The 26932-nt window shown below is 31.9% G+C and overlaps 1 long non-coding RNA gene across 2 annotated transcripts in view; it reads left to right on the top strand.

Annotated features, from left to right (window-relative positions):
- The window catches only part of LOC145678875 (uncharacterized), a 747802-nt gene that overhangs the window by 12313 nt on the left and 708557 nt on the right, over positions 1–26932 (top strand). The window contains exon 1 of one of the 2 annotated variants that reach the window (XR_014130472.1): positions 26312–26460. The exons of the other annotated variant lie outside the window; for it this stretch is intronic. This is a non-coding gene — a long non-coding RNA (uncharacterized LOC145678875). Of the gene's footprint in view, positions 1–26311; positions 26461–26932 lie in introns of those variants that run through there. 2 annotated transcript variants of the gene reach the window in all.

Below are 26932 nucleotides of genomic sequence, written 5' to 3'. Positions count from 1 at the left end.
GCACCTTCGGAAGAGACAGTCTTGTTCCATTCCTCCTGCTATTGCTGGAAACACCGACGAAAAGCCTCTTTTGGCATTTTCCGAAGTTTAGCCGTCGCATTGGTTTTGATCTCTTCTACGTTGGCGAAACAGATAAGGCCCATTTTTAGCTTTGTGAAGAGCCAAACATCCGATGAGGCTATCAGTCTCTGAATAAGATATTCTCCAATTTGCATATGAACTTAATGTTTGTGCGTTGCTCGATCTGTGAAATTGCTCCGAGTAATAACTACACACTCCTCCGTCTGGGTACACTATTCGTACACAGCCTGTTAAGACTTGTTTACACTTGTTAAGAGAGCAGACTACTAAATATTTTTGAAGAACTAATAATTTTTCTTTTGCCCGTTTTTCGTAAGTGGAAACAGGTAATAAAATGTAACTTATCACAATAATAGATAATGTTATTCTATACCCGAAAATACGAATCGGAAGAATTTTCAGTTTTGCCATCCATAGAATTTACAGTGTGACCAGAATTTGAATTACTCAAAACTCTAGATAAAGGCAGAGACTAGAAAAATGAACTCAACGGTAATTGATGACTTATCATGCTGTCTATGTTTCTTGTTTACTACTTTTTAAATAATGCTTCTATTTATTTTGTAATAACTTATTTATTTTGTATTAATTTATGTAAGGTTTATAAAATAAATAGAAATATTATTTAAAAAAGTAGTAAGCAAGGAACATAGACAGCATAATAAGTCATCAATTACAGTTGAGTTCATTTTCCTAGTCGCTGCCCTTACCTAGATTTTTGAGTAATTCAAATTCTGGTCACACTGTAATTTCTATGGATGGCAACACTGAAAATTCTTCAGACTCATATTTTCGGGTGTAGAATAATATTATCTATTATTGTGGTAAGTTATATTTTATTACCTCTTTCCACTTACGAAAAACGGGCAAAAAAATATTAGCTTTTCAAAAATATTTAGTAGTCTGTAGCCTTAAATTCAAAATTAGGCAACCTAGAGACTGTATTGCTCAATATTCATTTTAATTGCATCACAAGTTCCAGAACTACAGCAATATTCCGGGAAGTTTTTGACTTCTCCTCGAATAACAGACTAACTACCGTATGGTATTTCATATCTGTCAGGTGGAGTGTCGCACCATATAAGCCTTATTTATGATGCGCATACGCGAGGGACGCGATGGTTCAGTAGTAAATTACTTATCTCTTCTGTGTGGGGTTCTTGGTTTGAATACCAGTTCGCACTAAGTAGGTTTTGTGGTGGACAAACGCCGTGTGCATGAAATTTGCTGTGGTTCTCCGGTTCTCTCCCACTTTCTTCATTCCCCACTTCGTTCATTAACATAATCACCCTCTCTCTTAGCCTCAGAGTAAATCTGTTGAACATTAAACTTGAAAAAATAAAGTATCAATAGATTTCTTGCTTTCGTCTTACTACTACAACATTCAAAAATATTACTGTCCTCGTCGAAACCTTGTAATAGTTTAAAGTGTAATTAAAAACGAAACAATTCGGTAGGTGTCTATCACTTATCTTTATTTTTTATATTGTCTATTTCCAACACTTTTCAACAATATTTGAAAGAAGAAAATAATTTGTTGTAGACTTTTTTAGTAAATTGTGCAGATGAGAGTTATGTGTGAGTTTTCGACTTACCGGATATTTTGTAACTGAAAAATTCCTTAATTCCACCAAAGAGAAAGTATTATATTTTACTCTAATATTTGCGTGAATAATACTCATCTATGAAATAATTGACTTAGGATTAACAGCAACAGTTTGCTTTAATAGTACTTACTCTCTCAGATATTTAGTATAGTAATCTATTCAGAAAAAAAAAATTGAAGGCGCCGATCCCCATTTTTGTTTCCTACAATTTTGTCTTTGCATGAAAAAAATAGGCAGTTAGAAATGCATTTTTGGATCAAAAGATCCAACATATTTCAATCAAACAAATTTTGTTGTACGCCTTATATCTGGAGAACTACATATAGTGTAGCCAAACCCAAACTATCACTTTAACTTAACATGATCTGCTTATTCCGTACAAAACACGAAAACTTGATTTGGGTCGTTCAAAAATTTTGTGGTCCCTGATCCAAAAACTAAGTATTTTCCAAGATGGCAATCTTTTGATAATTTTTTTTTTTTGATCATTCCTTAAAATTCTTGTTAAAAAGAGTAAATTAGAATAAAGATATTTCTCTGTCTTTAATAAGGAGGGACCGATTCTGATAATCATTTAAAAAATAAACCTAAGTTATTATAAGTTCTACTATTGAGAATGCTTTGTGAAGGAGTATATTTCTATATCTTTTAATTCCGTATACTATTGTACTTCAGTTTCAGCTACGTAAGTTCCTTATTTTTTAAAATATTTTACTATAATAAACTTCGAAAGATTCACAATAATGCTTTTTCTTACTGAGAATTATGGTAAAGTAGTTCGTCTCATGCTTTGCCTACTAGGAATATTTAACCATTCACTCCTTAAGAATATTTACTATATTATTATAATTCGAAAATAACTTTTGATAACATGACTGTTGCATTTAATGATACCCTTCCATTCTGAGTTATCTTTTATTCAAAGTATGTGACCATGAAGGTGTTTTAAAAATCTGACGATTGTTTTCTAGCTATATCAGTTATCTTCTTCCCAGAGACTGAAATCGTGGTGTTAAGAGTTTTCTTCCCGGCGAAATTAAAATACCGCTAATTTTACAGTAATTATGTGATATCTTCAAATAGATAAAAGGTAATTGAAATATGGAACAAGAGCGCCCTAGACAATATTATTTTGCGTGAGGTACCGTTATCACAAGTCACCTAGTGACTTTCCGTTTTCAGATGTTTAGAAACGCGAAAATAAATGCCGATTTTCAAAATGGCTCGAAATTGAAAGCAGATAAGTGAGTCGTGATAACGGTTTTTCATGTAAAATAATATTGTCCAGGGCGGTCTTGTTCCACATTTCGATTATCTTTTATCTATTTGAAGATATCACATAATTACTGTAAAATTAGCGGAATTTTAATTTCGCCGGGATGAGGCCTCTTAACTGAAACCCTTGTCTAAAGAAGTCGACAGCTAGAATTGCGAAACGTTTATGTGATAAGAAATTACTATGGCCTACGTATTCCGAACACAAGATACATATAATATAGTTTGAATTTGTATCCAAATTTTGTCAATTTGAGCATTGATTTATCCCTTGGAGATTCCTATTTAGCGTCCTGGTCATTGTTGAAATAGAAACTATATTATTAATAACAATAGTGAACATTCAGAATACACGATTGAAGTTTTTGTCCATTATAGGATTTCACAAGGTTGTACGAATTTTGTTATTTTATTTGAAGTAATGTACTTGTCACAGATAAATTCCTCATACAGTAATACCTATATTAGGATCTTGAAATATTTCTAATGTTTAACATAAGGTTTTAGAATCTCTTCAGATACAAAATTTTATTTATTTGTTTATTTATTTCATTTATTGTTTCACTAACTTAATGGTTAGTGAAAAAGTAAATTCGTAATTTTCAAGAATTCCTGAAACTCGGCTAGAGTCTTGACCAAATTGCAAGGTTGTACTCAGATTTTTTTTTTTTTTTTTTTTTTTTTTTTTTTTTTTTTACAAATATACAATAGTCAAGAGATTTGAAATAATATTTGATCACCCAGTGCAAACACGATAATTTTCAGGGGGTAATTGTCACTTATATTTTCCATAGATAAGGTTCTACCACTTACAGAATAAACTTTAGCTGTTGTAGTCCTATTTTATTTTATTTATTTGTTGACATCAGAATAAACTCATTGTTTGTTAAGTACAAAACAGTCAGTGTTGATATTTTCAATAAACATCTTACAATAAAACTGAGTACAGTATTATCTTATGATTTGTGTAATTACGATTTGTGTAGATTGCTTAAAATGTTTATCATATTGGCTACATAAAACTGTGTACTACTTTCTTGTACACTTTTTCCCCTTTAAAAAATGTGATTTTGAATTAAACAAATATCGAGTAGCACATTACATTTAAAATTGCGTGCTCTAGTCAGATAAAGGTGTTGGAGCACCAATGTCGAAGTGGAGATGATATTTATTTCTTTCTTTTGTAAAAGACTGCATTTCACTTTCACCGACCGCCATCGCTTGGCCGAGAGCCTGGATCAGTGCAATACTGGCCGGTTGCCGCTGTTCTCGAAGCCAGCGAAAACTCACTATCTGAAATAGAATATTTGGGTATAGTCACTATCAGAAATCGTAATTAAATGCATGTTGAAATTTTACATTTTAGCTTTGCATGAGTTCTTATACAGATAAATCAAACTATGCACACAATTGAATACATATAATATTTACAACAAATTGTTTTGTATATAGGATTCGAATGTTATAATAATATATCACAAATTATCGATGCAGCACTGGTTAATTATTTATGCAAGCTCAATTTCATATTATCTGAAGAAACCTTTAATAATAGCTGAACATGTATCTGCCTTAGTAACTACATATGTATTAGGTATTGAATAGACCTAATACAATCTTCCTTTTTTTTTTAAAAAAAAATAATATATTTGTAATATTCTTCTATACAAAAGACTACTGTCAACTAGCTGCCCCGTTGGGTTAAAATAAAAAAAAATAGTAACATGATCCGTTAGTAAGTCATTTTTTACTATTACTAAAACGCTCATAAATCAATAGAAACAAAGAAAATATAACGAAAAGTCAGAAAATAATAAGAAATCTATCTAAATAAAAATTAAATATTAGCTACTAGTATGAGCTGAATTTTGGATTTAAACATCATCGGAAGTGTCACTGTTCATCTCAGCGACCCCGAATACTATGGATTCGACACTAGTATTGATTATTTTCGGTAATTTGTAAATATCTCCTCCTCCCCCCTTCCGTAAGCGTGAAATGATAAAAACCATCCCAGATCGGAGCCTCATCTATGTTGAAAATTTGATCGAGGTCGATCGGATGGTTTAAGAGTTATTAAGTTACAAACAAAATCATTGTTATTTTTATTTATATAGATTACATGGTGTTAATATCTAAAAGCAAGAATGTTATAGTTCTAAATTGAAGTACACTTCGTATTTGTCACATATAGGGATGCGCACGAGATAAGATTTGTGGTTGTCTCGTCTCGAAACTGTGCTGTAAAGGTGATGTCTCGACTCGAAAAATGTATATTTCTCTATTGGAAGAGGCGTGTCTCGACTCGAATTTTGTCAGGAAAATTCTGTCTCGACTCGTATCGTGCGCATCCCTAGTCACATATCTTACCAATAGACAAGCGGTACCAGAAGTATTGATGAAGGTATTATTATAATGTCGAAACTGAAACACACTTAAATAACTGGACTTATTTAAGTGTAGCACTTTTGTTCAGAGTTCATTTTGAATAAATACGTGTTTAACCTTTAAAGTGAAGTACTTATCATTTTGTTTAAATATAGTTTTGACAGAGATGTTTTTTCAATATTTAATTTTAAGATTTTTTAAATCTAGTTACAAGGTTATTTCAAGAAGATTAAATGTGATTAAAGACTGACTGAAGTGATGATATGATTATTTTGAGCTTTTCTGCGCTGAAACAATACAAAAAAATCATTTGCATTGAATTCAAGAGCAAACAATTTGTCCAAAAAAAAGAAAAAAAAATCAAAAAGGATAGTAGGATTCAGGGGCGAATCCAAGACTGACTTCTGGGGGGGGAAGTGGGTTGTAATACTGCTACTTTTAAGAGCTCCAAATTCAGAGATGGGCTATATATATATATATATATATATATATATATATATAAAGTTTCCTCTTCTGGGGGGAAATTGCCCCGATCGCTTCCCCCAAGGACCCACGCCTGGTAGGATTTGCTAGTATTTTCGTATTCTACTTTTATTAGCAACTTTTTTGGATCAAAAAATCCAATATATTTCAGTGAAAAATTTTCTTGTATGCTTATATCTGGAGAACTACATATTGTGTAGCCAAACCCAGACTATCACTTAACTCAGTATGATGTTTCTTATTCCGTAGAAAATATGAAAACTTGATTTAGGAGGCATTCGAAAATTTTGTGGCCCCTGATCCAAAAGCTAATTATTGGCAAAGATCTTTTGATGCATTTTTTGATCATTCCTAAAATTCTTGTTTAAAATAATTCTACTATCTAATTTTAGTGAAACTATAACAAACATTTACCTATTTTCAACATAAGATTGTCCGACTAAGCATATAAAACGATACAAGTAAAATAATGTTTAACTCATGCTACTCTGCTGCTGCTTCATATCTCCCTAATTCTAATATGTATAGCTACAGGATAAATATATATATAAAATTATTATCTTCAAATATGAAAGTCAACATTATTTCATTATTTTACTTAGAAACTAAAATATAAATATTACATATTTCAATAACCATCGTATGTGATATACTGACATTTTATTTATTCACAAATTGTTTCCAAATTTATTAAGCACTAATCTTATTAAATATCAAAATCTTGATGTCTAATTATGTTCCCACCTAGTGTGCATAAGAGCACAAAATATATTAATCGATTTTTAATTACTAACGCGTGCACCTTAGATTATTTTGTCTTTCTCTCAAAGGGAAATTGGGTTTTATATCTTCAAATTTAACAAGTAAACCATGTAATATTTTTTTTTTTATTGAATAGGCTAAGCCATAACTATAGTGGCGTTAAGGAACATAATTTTTCTTTTGTTACTCTCAGTGGCGGATTTAGTCCGGGACCGGGGGTCCTAAGCCCCCAAGTCTTTTGAGCAACAGAAATAATTGAAGATATTATTTATATATTTTTGAAAGTTTATAGTAAATTCATGATATAGGTATCATAGCCTCGGTTCTTGTTGCCTCCCCCCCCCCAGTTTGTATCTTCTAGATCCGTGTCTGGTTACATTTGTATGAAAATATGTTTTTGTGGTTAAGAACGCGTGGGCTTGTTTCCTCCGGGTTGCTTGCCATTCGGAATAAAAATCCTGTATGAATGAATAATAATAATTTATTAATTTTGTTAGTTACAATCACTACACAGAAACATATAGTTGATATCATGTTCATCTTCTAGATCTCGTATTTAATACTGTAAGAGCGTTGCCTACAATAGGCTACATCAGGGGTACACCCACGGGCAAGAGGGCCGATCCTGGGGGGTCGGAGGGCCCGAGCCCCCCAAAGCTCATGTCGGCCCACTATTGTATTTATGAATAAACAATATTTGGCATAATTTGAATGCAATTTGTCTTAAAATCATATATATACCTTCTGCATTTGAATGGGTCCCCTCAAATTTACAGAGAAATCGACGCCTTTGCCCACGGGGGTTCACCCTTCAAAATTTCCTAATTAAACATACATTTGTACATATTCTCAATAAAACTATACTTGCTTAACGGGGAAATGATTGATGTAGCATAAAAATTTGATCTTACACTTCATCTGTACTCTTTCTTTTATGAAAACTATTTAGTTCTATCAATTTTTCTGATAATATAAGTGGAAGAATTCTACAATTACTTATCGTCTTTTCGGGGGCAGAATAATAACCGTTCAATACTACATAGAAGTAGTGGCTTGTAGTACTAAAGCCTGTGACAAACATCTTGGTGTTTCAGCTGAACGAATGAAACGCAAGCTCTGGTGCGACGTTGCCAAGTAGTAAAGGGGAGTGTCTATGGCTAAGCAGACAAACTACAGTGCGATCAAGTGACAAAGGAGAGACATGGATGTGTACAAAATAAACGTACCGCTAGCCTCTCATTTGCTAGCAGCATTTAAAGGGAATTTGGAGCGCCAACTTCAAATGCCAAGATGTTTGTTACGCCGTTTAGACTCCCTCCCAAAAACTTTGAACCCCTCCCAACAAAAATTTCTGTGTGTTTGCCTGTGGTACATGTAAATTTAAATATAAGGCGTAATGGTAAAATACAAATGTGTGCAATGTTTCTCAAAAGCAAACACGAGGAAGATAATATCTTGGAATTTTCTTTGTGAACTTTTCTGATTACGTGTGTTTCTATTAGAGCTTGATGTATGACTGTTAGGAGAAATCGACTAACAATAGATGCAACCTGCTACGTTGCAGAGTATATTTTTACACATATATTACATAAATAGATAAACACAATAAATTCTAGGAAAATCAAAATTATGAACTGAATCATATTGGCAAAGAGGGGTTAAATTCCAAAGTAGGTCATCAAGTTTTTGGCAAAATTTTGAAAATTTACCGGGAAGAAATGGATAATTTTCTCGTTTGTGAATTTGATAATATATGAGAGCGGAAGTTGTCTTTATTTTATTTTTTATTTTTTTTATTATTTTACAAGAGGTTCTAATCATGGCAACTATTTGACAAGCGGAAGAAACTACTTGACACAAGGTTACTACATGGTTGAATTATGGGAAAGTAATGAGCATTTCTAACAAATATGGCTGCAAGTGTACAATGTGGCGATCACCTAGGGAAGGTTAGTGTGTTCTTTTGGCGAGAACAGACGTTTTTGCATATGCTCACCATCGCTGACGCACCCCCGCGCGGACTCACTACCTTCGTTCTGGCCTGACTTAGTCAGATAACATTAATGGTTTTTAAGTGACCAAGTAGCATAGATTGATGTGTGTTTTCAACAATTATTGCTGCTGCCCTCTTGAACTTTATCTTTGCTAAGTGATATTGACTCTTTACATCCTATCAAGCACATAAACGAGTAGATGGATTTTTAAAATTTTCGTTTCTTTCATTTCGTTTTTTGTAGGAAACGACTACAAAAAACGGCTGTAGAAAAGACAGCCAACTTCGGAATAAATGGCAGGAAAGAATGACATACTTCTTCACACCATAAAAAACATTTATCAGGATTTTCTCTAAAACTGCGCATAAGAACTTACCCTCAAGAAAGTCATTATGTTCAGATCGATATGATCTATCGCTTGATAAATGTCTTATCTTTGGATAATATTATAGTTTAAGAGTAATCATAATTTTGGGCTATATCATATAGATAATCATAATTTTGGGCTATATCATATAGATAATCATAATTTTGGGCTATATCACATGAGTTAATCAAAATTTTGGGCTATAGGCCTATCACATGAATTAATTATAATTTTGGGCTATATCACATGAGTTAATCACAATTTTGGACTATATCACATGAGTTAATCATAATTTTGGATTATATTGCATGAGTTAATCATAAATTTGAGCTATATCACGTGAGCTAATCATAATTTTGGGCTGTATCACATGAGTTAATCATAATTTTGGGCTATATCATCTGAGTTATTTATAATTTTGGGTTATATTACATGAGTTAATCATAATTTTGGACTACATCACATGAGTTTATCACAATTTTGGGCTGTATCAAGAGTTGATCATAATTCTGGGGTATATCACATGAGTTATTTATAATTTGGGATTATATTCCATGAGTTAATCATAAATTTGAACTATGTCACGTGAGCTAATCATAATTTTGGGCTATATTATCTGAGTTATTTATAATTTTGGGTTATATTACATGAGTTAATTATAATTTTGGACTACATCACATGAGTTTATCACAATTTTGGGCTGTATCAAGAGTTGATCATAATTCTGGGGTATATCGCATGAGTTATTTATAATTTGGGATTATATTCCATGAGTTAATCATAATTTTGGGCTATGTCACATGAGTTAATCATAATTTTTGGGCTATATAACCTGAGTTATTTATAATTTTGGGTTATACTACATGCATTAGTCATAATTTTGGGCTATTTCACATGAATTAATCATAATTTTAGACTATATTACATTGGTTAATCATAATCTTTGGTTATATCACATGAGTTAATCACGATTTTGGGCTATATTAGCCATTTTGTGTACTGTCTCCTTGCTAGTGCCATAAGTGTCAAAGAGATTGATGGTATATTGCAGTGTCAATTTCATCTTTATTGGTGGCGTAGTTATCGTATAGCACCGATTTCTAAGTTTTAAAAAATAGTTTTGTTTCATTTTCTCGCAAACTACACATGAGAATTTACATTTACCTATATCATTTTGTTCAGTGGAATAAGGTGTATCAATTTGTGTATGTCTTTTATTTGGGCATTCTTTGTTGTCGTTGTTGTTGTTGTTGTTGTTAAACGTAAATAACATTTAAGAATTTAACCTAATCTATGAATACTAACGAATATATATATTATCGCATGTACAAGTGTTTTCATCTGCAAAATATTTTACCTCATACTTATCTTAAGAAGAAAAAAGTATTTATATCTTCCTTTTAGGGCTCACAGAATGCCAAACAACAGTATGTTTTCTCATTGTTCTTAAGAAGAAAGAAACTCAAGTGTTTAATCTCCAGCATGCATTGTTTGATTATTTTTTCTCATTTTTTCTTTTTTTGTAAATATTTTTCTGTTACTACTATCTGAATTAACCTATACAAGTTACAGGCTTATATGTGTTTCACTGACATACGGAAAGTTATTAATTGTTGCATAAGTATATAAAAAAATCAATTTACTTCATAAAACTGGAACAAATTACATCTATTTTCTATTTTCATACGTCAACATAGTGCATTTTCGTGGTTGTTATAATTTTCTCTGCGCATATTTGTATTTTTTTTAACGAAGTTTTATAATTTGTTTTTGAGATGCATCAGTGGAAATTACCTAACTCTCAACTCAGGAGTCAGAGGTCCCTACATCGATCCTGCGCAATGTGAATTTGAGATGTACAATATTGTGTTCATGGATCTTTTTGAGAATCTCCCTCTCCTCGCCCATTCTCATTATACCAGCGGAATTGTCATCACCCGTTTCTTACAGTCACAGTAATTGTGGGACCTTAAATTACGATTTCATTGTGTGACTGTAACTACCAATGGATTAGCCATATAGCCTACCTTTAAAATATGAGCTTTACAAGGCAGCTTCTCACGGCTACGTGATTAATATATACGGTACTCTTTTGGTGCAGGATTCCCAGGTTTGACTCCCGCCTATGAAATCATCAGATACGGATCACATGTCAAGCTGCACGATTCACCACTCATACAACCTTTGTAGTAATAAATTACTTTTGAACTATTCACAAGGAAGCAGTGGTAGAGCGCCTTACTTCCAGTGTGTGGGTCCTTGGTCAAATAAGATTATGGTGGACAACATCGTGTGCATAGGGTTTCTCGGTGGGGTACTCTCGTTTCCTCCCACATTCACATTCCACCAATTATTTGATATTCATTCATTTGTCTTAATCATTGCCTCTCTTAACCTAAAAGGGATAAGCGTGGGATGTTAAACTGAAAGATTTCATTTCAAAATATATGCAAACTAACCAATCAATGAGTTTTCCAAAGAAACCTGAGAGAGTATATGCGTTAAGTCAAGTTATCGTGTCATTTCTGCCATAGGTTTTTCTTTAAAAATTCAATCCCGCCAAGACATGTCATAATTTCATGTCAGTGAATCCACGACGTAAAGCACCAATTTCATGGCCTGGATATGTAATCCGCCCCAATTCCCCTCCGCCCCTTAAAAAAAGCAAGAGATATGGAAATTCTTATGCTTGAAACAATGCTCCAAATAACACACTCAACGACTCTCTTTTGGAAGTATGTTTAGCAAACCTAATAGATGTTGCTACTTGTGCTGTCGGTGTAAAATTTTTGTCGATAACAGTGGCGGATATATCACAGTGCCGTGGGGTCTAAGCCCCCAGTTTTTGAGTGTCTAAAATAATTGAAGCTATTTTATATATGTACACTCATGTCCAAAATGATTGTCGCATATCTATAACTGTCTTCTTGTAAGAATATAATTTGATAATAATTTTTCAGGGTACTTGTAATACTGATACTATGTGTATAATTGGGAAACGTATATTTGTGGTAAATTTCATAGGGAAAGAATTATAAATACGAAAATTAGAATGAGTAAAATAAAATGTTGCTAAATGAACAACAACATTTTATTTTCTTTTTATTGTTCTTATTTACTGTTCTTTTGACATGAAATTTTCCATATACATGTCTTTGCCGATTATACACATAATAACATTAGAAGAAATACCGGACGAATTCATTGTCAAGTTATATTCCTACAAAAACATATTTAAAGATACACGAGAATAATTTTGGACATGAGTGTACATACATATATATATTGAAAGTTTATAGTAAACTAATAATATACCTTTTCTCATAATCTGGGTTCTTGCTGTCCGTTCCTCCAGTTTTTACCTTCTAGATCCGCCCCTGACAGACAATATAGCAATCGAAAACTAGTGGTAATAATAATATGCAAAAATTCACTTTTCTCATTTTGTTGAAAATGTCGAAAAAAAGAAATTTTGTATTTTTTTGTCTAAATGCTTATAAAAGTTTTAATAAAATATCAGTTGCTTTTACTTTTCTTTAAAAATGCAGCTGTGCTCCTTGTAATAGTCTGAGAGAAGAATGAGCGGTTGCAAGGGACAATGGAGTCATAAAGAAATGCATGATGATTAACAGAAAAATGTCTTTTTCTTTTTTAATTCTCCTGGAGTGTCATTAACAGCTTGACTTAACATTCCCGGAATTTCCACCACGTTAATTTGTTCATATGTAGCTGCCTTCCACCTAATTTAGTTAAAGAGGTAAATGGGGGGGAAATTATAATTGACATGTACTTATAACATTTTTTTAAGGCTAGATACTTTCTTTTTTAAAAACTCCGAATTACGTACATTGAATAGTGACTTATACTGGATAAAATATTTTCAAGAAAAGGAGCTCCCAAGTATTTGAATCGTTAGCCTGTTTGTCTTTGTTGATTTTAGTTCTAAGTTCGATTCCCACTAAGAACATATTTTTCATGAGTCTATCTGACATATGCATGTGAAGCTTATTACATCAGTTTTAATATCTCTACAATTTGTCAAACACAACCAGCATTTCTTGGTGTCTCTGTTATGAGTTTAGTCATCAAATATACTGAGCACAAAATATTGGAGAATTTTTGTGTGCCGTCAATTTAAATCAATTCTCTACTAGCCTAAACATTAGATTATAGCTACATCAATAAAAATAAAGCCAGAATTCAGTTCTTTGTGTTTGCGCTCCATAATTTTCATGTTGTGTTGTACATGAAACGATTTCTTAATCTCACTGTAAATTAAATCTAAATTCATTATGTTTAACTTTCTGTTGAATGTATTTTGTGTTTATATCAATTTGTCTGTTGGTTTCTGTAAACTAATTAATATTTAATTACGGATGCTACTTTAACTTTCTCTGTACCTATATTTTGTGTTTATGTCAATGAACGTATTGCTTTCTGTTATAAAGGTATTCCTTTTTTCGTGTTTGCGTCAATTTTTATGTTCAATTTCATAAACTAATATTCAATTTAAATGTGTTCCTTTATTTTTATATCAATTTCCATATTCCTTTTCATAAACTGATACTCAATTTAGAAATGTGTTTTCTCGGGGTTCTCCCGTTTCCTCCCACTTTCTTCATTCCACCATTTCACTCATTTCTCATACTCACCTTTTCCTTTAGCCTTTAGCATAACAATGGAACGGAAAACTCAAAAATGTCATTTCATTTTCAATTTAGAAATGTTCCTTTATTTTTTATATCAATTTCCATATTCATTTTTATAAACTGATATCAATTTAGAAATGTTCCTTTATTTTTTTCATCAATTTCCATATTCCTTTTCATAAACTGATATTCAATGTGTTCTTTTATTTTTTACATCAGTTTCCATATTCCTTTACATAAAACTAGTATTCAATTTAGATGTGTTCCTTTATTTTTTTTACATCAGTTTCCATATTCCTTTACATAAACTAACATTCAATTTAGATGTGTTCCTTTATTTTTTTTACATCAGTTTCCATATTCCTTTACATAAACTAATATTCAATTTAGATGTGTTCCTTTATTTTTTACATCAGTTTCCATATTCCTTTACATAAACTAATATTCAATTTAGATGTGTTCCTTTATTTTTTTACATCAGTTTCCATATTCCTTTACATAAACTAATATTCAATTTAGATGTGTTCCTTTATTTTTTACATCAGTTTCCATATTCCTTTACATAAACTAATATTCATTCTATAGATGTTCATTTAATCTTATCCTGTGATTATATTAATTTTGCTCCTTATTACACTATTCAACTTACATCATCCCAATTATGTTTTCGAGTTCCCTTGTTGTTATTTAATTAGTGTTCGCGTTTTTGATGCAGGAGGCCCTAGTTAGATTCCCGATAGGTTCTCTTGTACTTCAGATTAGGAGCCTACGTTAAGCTGTAGGTCCATATCTCATATAGACTCACTGCTGAAAGAAACGCAAAACTCTAATGAACAAACAAACAAACAATCCAGCGTTCATTTAACTTACTATTTCTTTGTAGTTTATTTTGTGTTTATATCTATTAAATTTCTATATTTCTTTCAGTAAATAAATATTCAATTTGTGAGTGGTTCTTTAAGCTCCTAATTAACTTATTTTAGGTTTATTTCAAGTTTCACGGAATATGAGTTTTCTACTTGTTCTCTAATATTATTATTATTAAATTGATAATCAATTTAATATAACAATAATAATAATAATAATAATAATAATAATAATAATAATAATAATAATAATAATAATAATAATAATGTATATTCGAAACGAATACGAGAAAGTCAACAATGAATCTTACCACTTAAATAATGATACAATTTTATGAAAAGAGAATACAGACTCCGAAGTTCATATCATCTCAGATGTTTATATTCAGCGTCGCAAACGTTTATTTTTGCACTATATCTTGCTCAAGGGAGGGCAGTCAGAACCCAGAATCCACCTTTGCGTTTGTTAATGAGTAATAGTATATTGCAGTTAATTTAAATTTTGGTAAACCCAATACGATGTATTATACTTTCCACTTGATGTTTTGTTATCAATATTTATGAAACAGAATTACTGTTTCATTTTTTATTTTGGAGAAAACTTACATATGTATTAACAAACGAGTGACTTAAGAAAGTTACAGAAGGAGGAAATTCAGAATGCTTAATAAATGCCATGCCCAGATTAACATAGACAAGAAATATCGCTCCAATACAACAAGTGCCTCATAGAGTGTCCAGTTTCGAAGCCTAGGCCAAGAATACGGCAAGAGGATAATATGCAGCAGAACTTTAGGCAAGTGTATGATTAAATTACAAATTGCTTGATTATGCACAATAAAATCTACTGGAACATATTGTCTCCAGTGCCATGCCGTGAGGGGAGCTAGCGGGGCGAGGGCACCGAAGTAAGGGGGCGCAAAATTCCGGAGGAAAAAGAACAGATGTATATAAAATGGAAGGGAAGAGTAATAAAAATTGGTCAAAATCAAGGAAAAGCAGTTTTTTTTTTTTTTTTTTGAAAATATTTCTTACGCTTTGCTCCAACCATGATGGCGTTTCGCGGCTGGTCTGTCAATCTTACTCATATGTACGGGGGCGCCGTCGTATACTCTCGCCCTTGGAGCTGATTTTCCACGGTACGACATTGATTGTCTCTACAGCAAATTAACTTTCGATTTCCACATGTTAGAGCTCATTAGTTGATTAAATATCAAGAAACCCACAAATTTACTTAAAAACTGACTTCTAATCGAACTATTACAATGTAATAATAACTGCACTATTTCTGTTATTTAACCATAGTGACGAAGCTAATAAAAAAAAGTGAAAATGAAATTCGGTAAGCAATTATTTCAGAAGGTTTTTTTTAAAAAATTAGGAATGTGATAGTAGAAGGTAAAAGGTGAGTGGGAAGAGGAAGGCTGAAGCTGATGAACATTTGTTTATTTCAACAAACTTGTAGATTTTGCGAGGCCAATTAAATTCTAACAATTAGTAGCAGCAATAATCAAAAATGAAGTGAAAGGAAGTTGGTGAGTACCTTACATACCAACAGACCATGTACTATTATGGTATTTACCTGGCAGAATTCAGAATAAAGCTAAGGACGTTCAACTAGCAGATTCGAAACCGTTGACTTAGTGCTGATTCTTTGGTTTTCGAGCACATTGTACCGGGTTCAATTCCCGGTGGGAGAGTATTGAACGCAATATGATGGTTATGATTCAGTCGCCTCTCATTGCTGGTCTAGAAGCTAGCGCGTGTGCCTTTGAGGTACATGATTCCATGTTCGATTCTCAATGGGCGCGCACAAAAAATTTAACAGTCATATACTTCCATTAACCATAAATAATAAAAAAAAAAAAGATTAAATATAGGTTCATGTTTCATATTGCGTTAATGCTGAAAAAGAATTCTAAACTTCATCAAACAACGCACAGGTTCAAACCTGGGATCTCCCAGTTACGAAGCAAATATGCTTATCACTTAGCCTATTCCTGATTTTAGAAAGGACAAAGGTTATGTAAGAACCAAAAAAGTAGTGCGTCGTAACTACTAAATTTGTGACAACAAATTTACCGGTTCAAGGCAGAAAGCCAATGTTGACGATGATACCTACTCAAATTCATAAGATATTTATGCAAGGCTATTATTTGCTACATGCTCGCAGAATGATATCAGCAACTCATTATAAGTTTAACACAATATATCGTGGATTTTCGCACATGATGGATATGATTATTTTTCAAGGCTAAGGGCTAATTACATGTCTGATGTTGCCGCATTAAATTTAAAAGATTTAAATACAAAATCAGCTACGCATGTACAAATTATATTAGTGTCAACATTAAAGTACGTATATATATGTATATAGTTGCAAAAAATTGTATTGTTCGGTATGCGCTGTACTTGCTGACAAAATCAGCTTCAATGAGGTAATTGTCTGAACTTGTTTGTAAGTCTAATCACATGCTTGAGTGCATTACATCTCTGTGGAGGACAGTCTCTGAATTTCTGCTCGTTTGCTATTCAACATAATGTACTATTTTGTATCACCTTGGACAATCGTCAACTGTTTTTTTAGTGCGACAACTAAGGATAACAAATGGAACTGCATAAGGACGCAGGATTTTCTTTTTGTTATCCGCTAAACATTATTTCTTTTTAACTTGTTGCTAAGAAGAAACATTTAGAATCAAGTGTTAACGCGTATTAGTGGAAGAGTCAAGAGCAGACAATGTAGGCGATAGGTGATCACTTTTATAAAAAGTTCCATCCCACCGCCTTTCATGTTGACAGTTATCAACAACAAAATTATGAAAATAAGGATAATAATCTACTTTGAAAGGATAAGAAGAAAAAAATCTATCCTTTTCTGTCTAGAGAAAAACGCAAACTGGTTGGCTCTGTCTGACTCATATCTCATGGCAAAGAGGCGTGTTTTCTTTTTTTAAGACGGAAACACCTAATGCATTTTCTACCAAATTATTAAGGGTTGGCTTTTTTACAAAGTACCATTTAGATGAAAAATGTAGTGTTTAATTCAGAAAAATTCGAGGTTAAATACTAACTTTGTATTACTTTGTGGTACATGATTTTGTCAAACTTACTTTTTCGACCTTCAACTTTGGCTCTCTCAAAGATGCATTTCTTTGCAGTACAATCTCTCTTTTCTCGGTCGTCCCGCTGCGATACACAATGGAGTCAGCCTTGGATTGGCCATACAATAGGCTACAGTCAAAGGAGAAATCATGCCGCGTCTTCTTTGTGAATATAATTATCAAATATATCATAATCGCGTTTGGTAAGTAAAGGTTTATTTCTGATTGCAAACTTAAAAATATCACAGGTAATACGCGTGTCACTGGAAACAGTGTGTTTTGGTCACAGTTAAAAAGAAAAGACGAAGGACAATACATATAATCTGCTTGTTAAGTTGAAAAAAAAATATTTATTTTCTATTTTATTTATTTATTTATTTAATTATTTACAGTACATAAATAAGCAATTTATTCTATCAGAATATAAATAAACAACTCATCAGTTTGTTAACGAAGAACATAATCTCTTTAAAATTCGTTTTATCGATTTTTCAAAAATTACGCATCAAAATTATTCTCAGGTATGTACCTGTATTTAACTTAATATCATCTATCAATTCATATTTGTTTTAATTTTGCAGGATATTTAAAGAAAAATAAAGAAAGAAAAATTTTACGAATGATTTCAAAAAAATGGATCAACCGATTGCGATCTTTGTTAATAATTAGTTTCCGTATCAGGGGACACCAAATTTTTGAACGGCCCTTAAATCGAGTTCTCATATTTTCTACGAAATAAGCACATCATACTGAGTTAAGTGATAGTTTGGGTTTGGCTACATTATATGTAGTTCTCCAGATATAAGCCCTGCAAGAAAATTTTTGATTGATATTTAATGGATCTTTCTTTGGGGGCGGTGGCTCAGTGGTAGAGCGTTCACCTCTGGTGCTTGGGGTCCCGGGTTCGATTCCAGCCCCCGCCAAGTGTGGTGGACAAGCACCGTGTGCGTGGGTGTCCTCGGGGTTCCTTCCACTTTCTTCATTCCACCATTTCATTCATTACTCATCATCACCGTCTCCTTTAGCCTAACCGGCATAAGCGTGGGACGTAAAACCTCGGGGTTCTCCCGTTTCCTCTCACTTTCTTCATTCCACCATTTCACTCATCTCTCATCAATACCGTCTCCTTTAGCCTAACCGGCATAACCGTGGGACGTAAAACTTAAAGATTGCAGAGCTCCTCCGTGGCTAAGAGGTTAGCGTAAGCGCCTTTGGCATGGGAGGCCCGGGTTCGATTCCCGGCGGGAGCTCATGTGGTTCGGATTCCACGTTAATCAGTAGGTCCACGTCTCATATAGCCTCGCTGCTGAACGGGACGTTAAACTCAAAATCAACTCAACTTAAAGATTATATTTCATTCTCAAATATTTCATTTCATTTCATTTGGATACTTTTTTTTTTTAATCAGGGGACAAAAAGGTTTCGAACTGCTCCTAAATCAAGTTTTCATATTATTTACGGAATAAACACATCACACTAAGTTAAGTGATAGTTTAGATTTAGCTATACTGTATGTAGTTCCCCAGATATAAGTTTTACCAGAAAATTTGTGATTGAAATATATTGGATCTTTTGATCCAATCATAAATTTCGGGCTGTGTCTTGCCATAATGAAAACCTCGATAAGTATATATTTAAATATTAGTTTTATCTTTAGTAGATAGCGCGGTGGTCGTTTCTTAGGTTTCTGTCATTCTCCCGAGAGCTGCGTAAATTGCTACGTCTTCATAGGGTTTTGTTTAGCTAAATTAAAATATTGACCAGTAAATGCCTCATTTTGTAGTATCTTTCTTTTCCGCGTTATAATCCAATAATATTTTACTATTGGCAGCAAATTTAGAAAATTTCTTTAATATTTCTGAGCATGTAGGGTTCATAGAATATCTTTTTCATACTTAAGAGTCTTCATCCGAAATTAAAATACCGCTAATTTTACAGTAATTATGTGATATCTTCAAATAGATAAAAGATAATCGAAATGTGGAACAAAAGCGCCCTAGACAATATCATTTTACATGAGACACCGTTATCACGACTCACTTATCTGCTTTCGATTTCAAACTATATAGAAAAACGGCATTTATTTTCGTGTTTCTAAACAGCTGAAAACATAAAGCCACTAGGTGACTTGTGATAACGGTACCTCAAGCAAAATAATATTGTCTAGGGCGCTCTTGTTCCATATTTCAATTATCTTTTATCTATTTGAAGATATCACATAATTACTGTAAAATTAGCGGCATTTTAATTTCGCCGGGATGAAGACTCTTAATACAAAGTTATTAATACACGTTCAGCGTAACCAATATTAAAATCACTTTATATCATAAACAAAACGGCTGTCAAATATCTTTTACAAGAAAGGATTGGGCAATGAAAGATCCTGGAAAAGGGCCATGCATCAAACATCACGCTTGAAAAATATATACAGCTATCCTACAAACAGCTTCGGCTATAGAATATCTTGAAATAAACATTATCTACAAGCTATAGATATAGTTCTACAACACAAAAATGGTAATTTTTGTTGTACTGGATGTCTCATGTGCTTACAAAAACTTTCGAACCAATGCAAAATTCCGAAAACTTTATGTAATATTTTCTGAATTTTCAGGATTTTGTGCATGTCTTCTCATTGTGCGTCCCTCGACAAGGACATACTCCTCAGTACTAAAATTTTCCACATTTTGGTTCGTTTCGAAAATATTTGAGGTGGCAACGTTAGATGAAACACCCTGTATATAGAGCACTTTGTAGTGGTTAGCAGTATTAAGAGCTAGCAATGGACTGTAAAGAATGTAGAAGAAAATGGTATTTTTTTTTAAACACGGTGGATAATAAAATAAAATCTTCTACAAAATAATATATAATAGAAACAAAATCAATCAGCATATCTATGAGCAGATACACAATTTGTCTATAAATTAATCTACAACCAACATTGTTTACAGGTAATTTTGTTAAGCTTTTGAGCAATTTTTTACGGAATTTTAAATGAAAAACGTATACAGTTCTTATTAACTATATATAAGTATTGAACTCAACTTTATTAACTACATATATTAAAACTATTCTACATTTAATTTTAGTCTATGTAAAACTGTTTCAATTTTAGGCTTCTAACCAATATACTAGCACTCTCGGTATTTATACGTAAGTATGAATTTCATCTTCCTATTTTACCTCATGTTTAATATTAAATTTTCACGTTACAAATACATAAAGCCCCCAGTAACAAAAGCCTCCAAATCCATTTTTTTAAAACCAAAATTGAGTTATATATCACTTGTTATGTTTGATCTAAAGGAATTCCATGGAAACAGAATTTTGTTTAAAAGCTAAATATTTCATACTAAAAAAACTAGTTCAAATATGAGACTTTGTACGCGTGTGTATGGAGCTTCACTGCACGTTTTGCGAGAATACTCGAAACTAAGCGAAATGGATATGACGAATTTTGATACTAGGCGCCTCAAATATGCAATGTCGCTTAAAAGTTAAATTGATATTTGAACTCCTGTAAACGAATTCGACCATTGAAGGGGAATCAAAGGCCTTCATGGGCTGCAACACTACAATTTATAATAATAATAATAATAATAATAATAATAATAATAATAATAATAATAATAATAATAATAATAATAATAATAATAATAATAATAATAAACCTAAATTTCAAGCAGTGTTGTGGCTGTTTGGTAATAGTTCTGCTAAAATTACTCGAAGATTCATTTTCCGAATATTTTTTTCTGCAGTTATTCGAATATCCCAGTTCCATATTCGAAATATTGGGATTCCTTATCTGAATAATTGTTTGAATAAATATTCAATGTCACAATGATCCTACAAATTTATCAGAATATACTAATTGTTCGAGTTATCCGTACGAATACTTGAATATATATTTGTTTTTTCTCAAATAACGAATATTCAATGAAACCACTATTCGAGTTGTTGAGTTGATTTTAGTTTAGCGTCCCGTTCAGCAGCGAGGCTATATGAGACGTGGACCTACTGATTAACGTGGAATCCGAACCACATGAGCTCCCGCCGGGAATCGAACCCGGGTCTTCCACGCCAAAGGCGCGTACGCTAACCGCTTAGCCACGAAGGAGCTCAAACCACTATTCGAATCTTATAATAATGAATTATTCCATTTTTACCAGATTAGACAGTACTTAGGTAATTAAACTCACTGCTTGAAAACCAGCTGACGCTAGCAGTACGGCTGGCTCCGGTCAAGAAAATCATGAACAGTGAAGAAAAAGATGTTCTGTTGACCACCAAAATCAAGAAATTTTAAAATCGTACTCTGGTCGCTTTAAGACTTTCATGGTTTCTTGCTAGAATTTTTTTATTGTAATAATTATTTGTAATAGAGTCAGTGTGTATCACTTTTAGGAGTGTTGTGACACTGTTAAATGCATGTGTGTCACCGTTAAGTGGAAAAATACACTACCTACAGTGGCGGATCTATCCCGGGCCTGGAGGGGACTTGACTCCCCCAGTTTTTGAGTGACAAAAATATTTAAGGTATTATTTATATATTTTTGAAAATTTAAAATAAACTCATAATATGCCTATCATTGCTTGAGTTCTTGCTGGTCCCCCAGTTTGTATCTTCTAGATCCTCCACTGACTACATATAATATGCTGTTCAACTGCGTACTTTCTTCACTAATGTAATAAATAAATGAACAAATTAATAATGTATTCCAGAAAAGTAAGAACGATGAATCATTAATTAGAACAAACGATACACTTTATTTTTAGCAGAAACACAAATGATATTTCTCGATTATCGCATGAGACCTTAGTCTGAAGAATTTTATTTTATTCAACTTGAAAGATATCTATAGATCGGTTACATATTTGCAAAATATTTCATTTAAATAAAAATTAAAAGAATTAAATCATATTCCTTTTGTTTATATCCCATGACTCACGTAGTATACTCTCATGTTGCTTATTTCATAATGAATATTATAATCAGGGTATTAGTTTTATCTCAAGAGATGGCGCTGTTATCATATACCATTAACTTTTAGGTTTATAAAAAAATTGTTTTTCTGGATTTTATCGAAACTTACGCACGAGGAATTAGTACATTCATTTATATGATTTGTTCAATTCGATGAAGTTTTAGCAATGCTTACACGTTTCATTTGTGGGCAATATTGTCTCGTTGAATACTAAAGATATTGCAGAACAATAATAATAATAATAATAATAATAATAATAATAATAATAATAATAATAATAATGGGCCTATTGTTTAAATGAAATTAAATTTAACATTCCAAGGTTTTGCCCTTTAGGCCAGCGGTTGTCAACTGATGTGTCGCGACACACTGGTGTGTCATGCAGTCCTCTAAGGTGTGTCGCAAAATTTTAGATTTTTTTTTTAAAAATGAAAAATTTAATAATAATTAGTTAAAATCAAGATAAACTGCATAAAAGTCAACAGCTAAAGAGGGAGCAATAATGTTCAGTACTATATAGAGTCATTATAAAAACTAATTGGTTTTACTATTATAGATATTATTATTATTATTATTATTATTATTATTATTATTATTATTATTATTATTATTATTATTATTATTATTATTATTATTTATAATAAAAATATCAAACAAGTGTGTCACGATTTTCTGAACGTTCAGAAAAAGTGTGCCGTCTGTCAGGAAAGGTTGAGAACCACTACTTTAGGCTAAAGGAGACGGATGATCAATGACGGATGATGGTGAATGATTGTAACGTTAATTTTTTGTATTTAAATTAAAGTTTTTGTACAAAATTCTTGCGTACTAACTTAACTAGCTGGAAGAGCATTTACTTTAAAAAATAAATCATAATTAATAGGCCTAATCAGTGCGAAATTAAAATACCGCTAATTTTACAGTAATTATGTGATATTTTCAAATAGATAAAAAGATAATCAAAATGTGGAACAAGAGCGCGCTAGACAATATGGTTTTGCATGTGGTACCGTTATCACAAGTCACAAGGTTTCCGTTTGCAACCATTTTGAAACTCAAACTTAAATGCCGATTTTCTAAATGGCTGGATATCAAAAGCAGATAAGTGAGTTGTGATAATGGTATCTCATGTAAAATAATATTGTCTACCGAGATCTTGTTCCACTTTTCGATTATCTTTTATCTATTTGAAGATATCACATAATTACTTTAATATTAGAAGTATTTTAATTTCGCCCTGATGAAGCCTCTTGAGCTCCTAAATAGAAAATACACAACCAGTTCCTCATTATGGAAACATAAAAAATGGCGTTAAAAATAGAGAAAAACTTTAAATACTTCTAAGGAAATAAATTACATAAAGTTAAGCTATACTTAATATACATTGAAATATAAATTTGTTAATTGAAAATATGTATTTTCTTTTTCTGCCTACCTTATCAATGTTACATCTTTTAACAGATCATGATGTTAAACCATAAAAGATTTTTTTTTAAAAAAAGTAATACTTATTGTTACAAAGTGTAAACTAAGAATGCTGTTATCAAAACATTATGCAAGAAAAAGAAAACTTGCAGAAAGTATGGCGATAATAAAATATTAAGATGATGTGAGTAAAATTACAATTTTTCTTCATATAAAGATAACTTAATTTACATAATTTTTATGTGTGTAATATATTTAATGTCTAGAATAACTGCTGTTTTAACCATTATTACCTTTTTTCGCTGAAAATAAAGCACATATTTTGCGTGTGTAAATTATCTACACATATAAAGTATAAATGTAAATTACTACATATGCCTGTAATTTTGTGTGCCGAATTTCATTAATACGTTTTTTTTTTAATTTGGAAATTTTAATTGTTAATTCACTACAGATTATAATTATTAAAATGATAACGGTAACCTCCGACTTACATCAATTCTCAGTTAATAAATCTTGAAAATTATATTTCAGAAATATTATGATAATTATATTTCTTCACACTTTTACAGTTTATATCCGAGTAAAAACTCCTGCATGTTATTTCATTTATAAAATTTATAAAATAATTTTGTGTAAGTAATATAATATTGCATTTGCTCACGAACTTATACTAAGAAATTTTACAAATGTACAAATTCTGCTTACGTTAAATTCAAGTTACTTAAAGAATTATGGAACGCACTACTTATGTAAGTCTAGGGTTACTGTAGATGATTTAAAAATATTCCAGTTCCAGTTATCTCCCTTATAGGTGGGGGGGGGGAGTTGACTGCTCCACTAGTTTTGTTTTAAATGTTGTGATAAATAGCTATGCTTGTAGAAGATGGTTCGTTCCAAAATGGACGAATTACCTTGTTTGAAGTTAGATTTGTTTTAGCACCATTTTGTAATGTAAATGGAGGATAGAGTCGCCGGATATATAAAAATAGTGTAAAATAATATAAAGATTGCAACAAACTAAATTATGTTTAATAGTAAAATTGTTTACTAAATTAAAATTGAAATAATTAAAGAGCATGACGCTCCAATACTTAACAAGCCGACGCCATCTTGATCCCGTTAAAATATTAGTTTCATCTTCCTTCACGTGTTTCCAAGAAACAAATTAGGTTATATATTTCGTCATTTATAAACCAATTGTTATGTTACGCGCTTTGGTGTAGCTGTAGCGTTCTGCTCAACAATAAGTCAATTGTTGAAACAGTGACCATTTAGACTAATGTTAAAACATTTTGTTTGAACTAAAATGTTACGTTCTAAAATTTTAATATATTCGTTTATTTTAATTGGAATACTTTCAAAATTTTGCCAAAGTGATGCTGGAAAATTTAAACATTCCATGAGACCTACACTACAAAGTATTTGGAAACAACTTTTAGACACACTTTGGACACTTTGCACATTACTGTCTCCCTTTGAACACCCCCGGATGACACATATTTAGTCCCTTTTAGATACTGCTTTTTTCAAGTATGTCCCAAATGTGTTTGCAGAATATGACATAACTTTGTTTTTGAAGTGTTTGCCGAGAGAAGTGTTTTAAATATGTTCTACAAGACATTGTTTTAAGAATTAACACTTTTTTGACACATGAAACGCACTTTTTAAACACTATTATATCAATTTTCTCCTCAAAAACTGTTCTAAAAATATTTAAATGGTGTTTTATTTTTTACAGTGTATTGTATTTATCAGATTAAATATATTAACATTTTAAATTTAAATTCAAAATTGTACCTTAAACATATATTGATAAAATACATAATTTTAGGTATCAAAGATTCTATTTTTCCAATGGTTTCAAAGTCTCATGCTGAATAACTAAAGAATTACAAAGAGTTTATCAATATTTATAATTTTAAATTTTTGCTTAAAAATTCAGACAGTTATCTCCTCATTATTTTAATCTTAATAAAATTGACATAAAAAAGAAATCTGTTGATAAATTCTCTGACCTTTCTGATATATAACTGTTCGAAATTTGCTATGATAGTGTTGGATTGCGGTTAATACACTTAGCTAGACCAGAGGTCCATTCCAAGAAATTCCTAATTGGTGGCTGGTACTTGAAAGCAACGAATTTGTCATAGCAGTTAGCCAAAGTCGTTAGTTTGTTAAGTTTGCACTGGAGGGAGAGCCACTAAATGAGAGGCCCTGTTTCGCTAGATGTCGTAGTGAAGAGTAATGGTAGCTCCTTTTCAATGTGTCAGAATGCCATCAAAGACTCCATATTGAGCACGTCTGCGCGTCTCAACTCTTGTGAAAGGTTTTTACGGTGTTGATGGCGAACAGTGTATCTGTGTTAGTGCGAGAGCTGTAGCAAGCTGTCCTGTCCCGTCGCTCAATGAATGTCATTTGTTTAGTTCGACCTGTGCAGACAACATGGCGGCTCTCCAAGTGGACAAGTGACGGTAAGCCATATCTCAAGCTACACCTTACCCCCCTCTTACCTTCTGGAATTTGACCTTGCTTGCATACAATTACCTCATCAGTGTTTTTCTTTCTTATGTGGTTGTAGTTTTTTTTTATATACGAGAAATTGTGTTTTCACTGTTCTAAAGAAATAGATATTCATGTTGTTTAAAAAAAATATAAGAATAATAGTTTAAATAAACGAATTCTTGAAAGATAATTTGCAAATATTGTTAAAACGTTGAAAAACGCTTTAAATTTTTTTCGGCACCTTAAACTTACTGAAAAATTCCTTTTCAAAGAGTAATTTGAATTATTATATAAAAGAATATGACAATTAATGTTTTTTTTTCTTGAATATATACACCCAGTGTGTAAATTCAAAGAATGTATTCTCTAATTAATCCATATCTATCTATATATAACATACTTCTGAAACTACTTTCACATAATGCAAATATAGTTCTAACC

The sequence above is a fragment of the Thermobia domestica genome, chromosome 2 (assembly GCF_964235325.1).
Source record: "Thermobia domestica chromosome 2, izTheDome1.hap1.1, whole genome shotgun sequence".
Lineage (NCBI taxonomy): Eukaryota > Metazoa > Arthropoda > Insecta > Zygentoma > Lepismatidae > Thermobia > Thermobia domestica.
The sequence above is the reverse complement of the archived record's forward strand: the minus strand, read 5'-3'. Positions and strand labels throughout refer to the sequence as shown.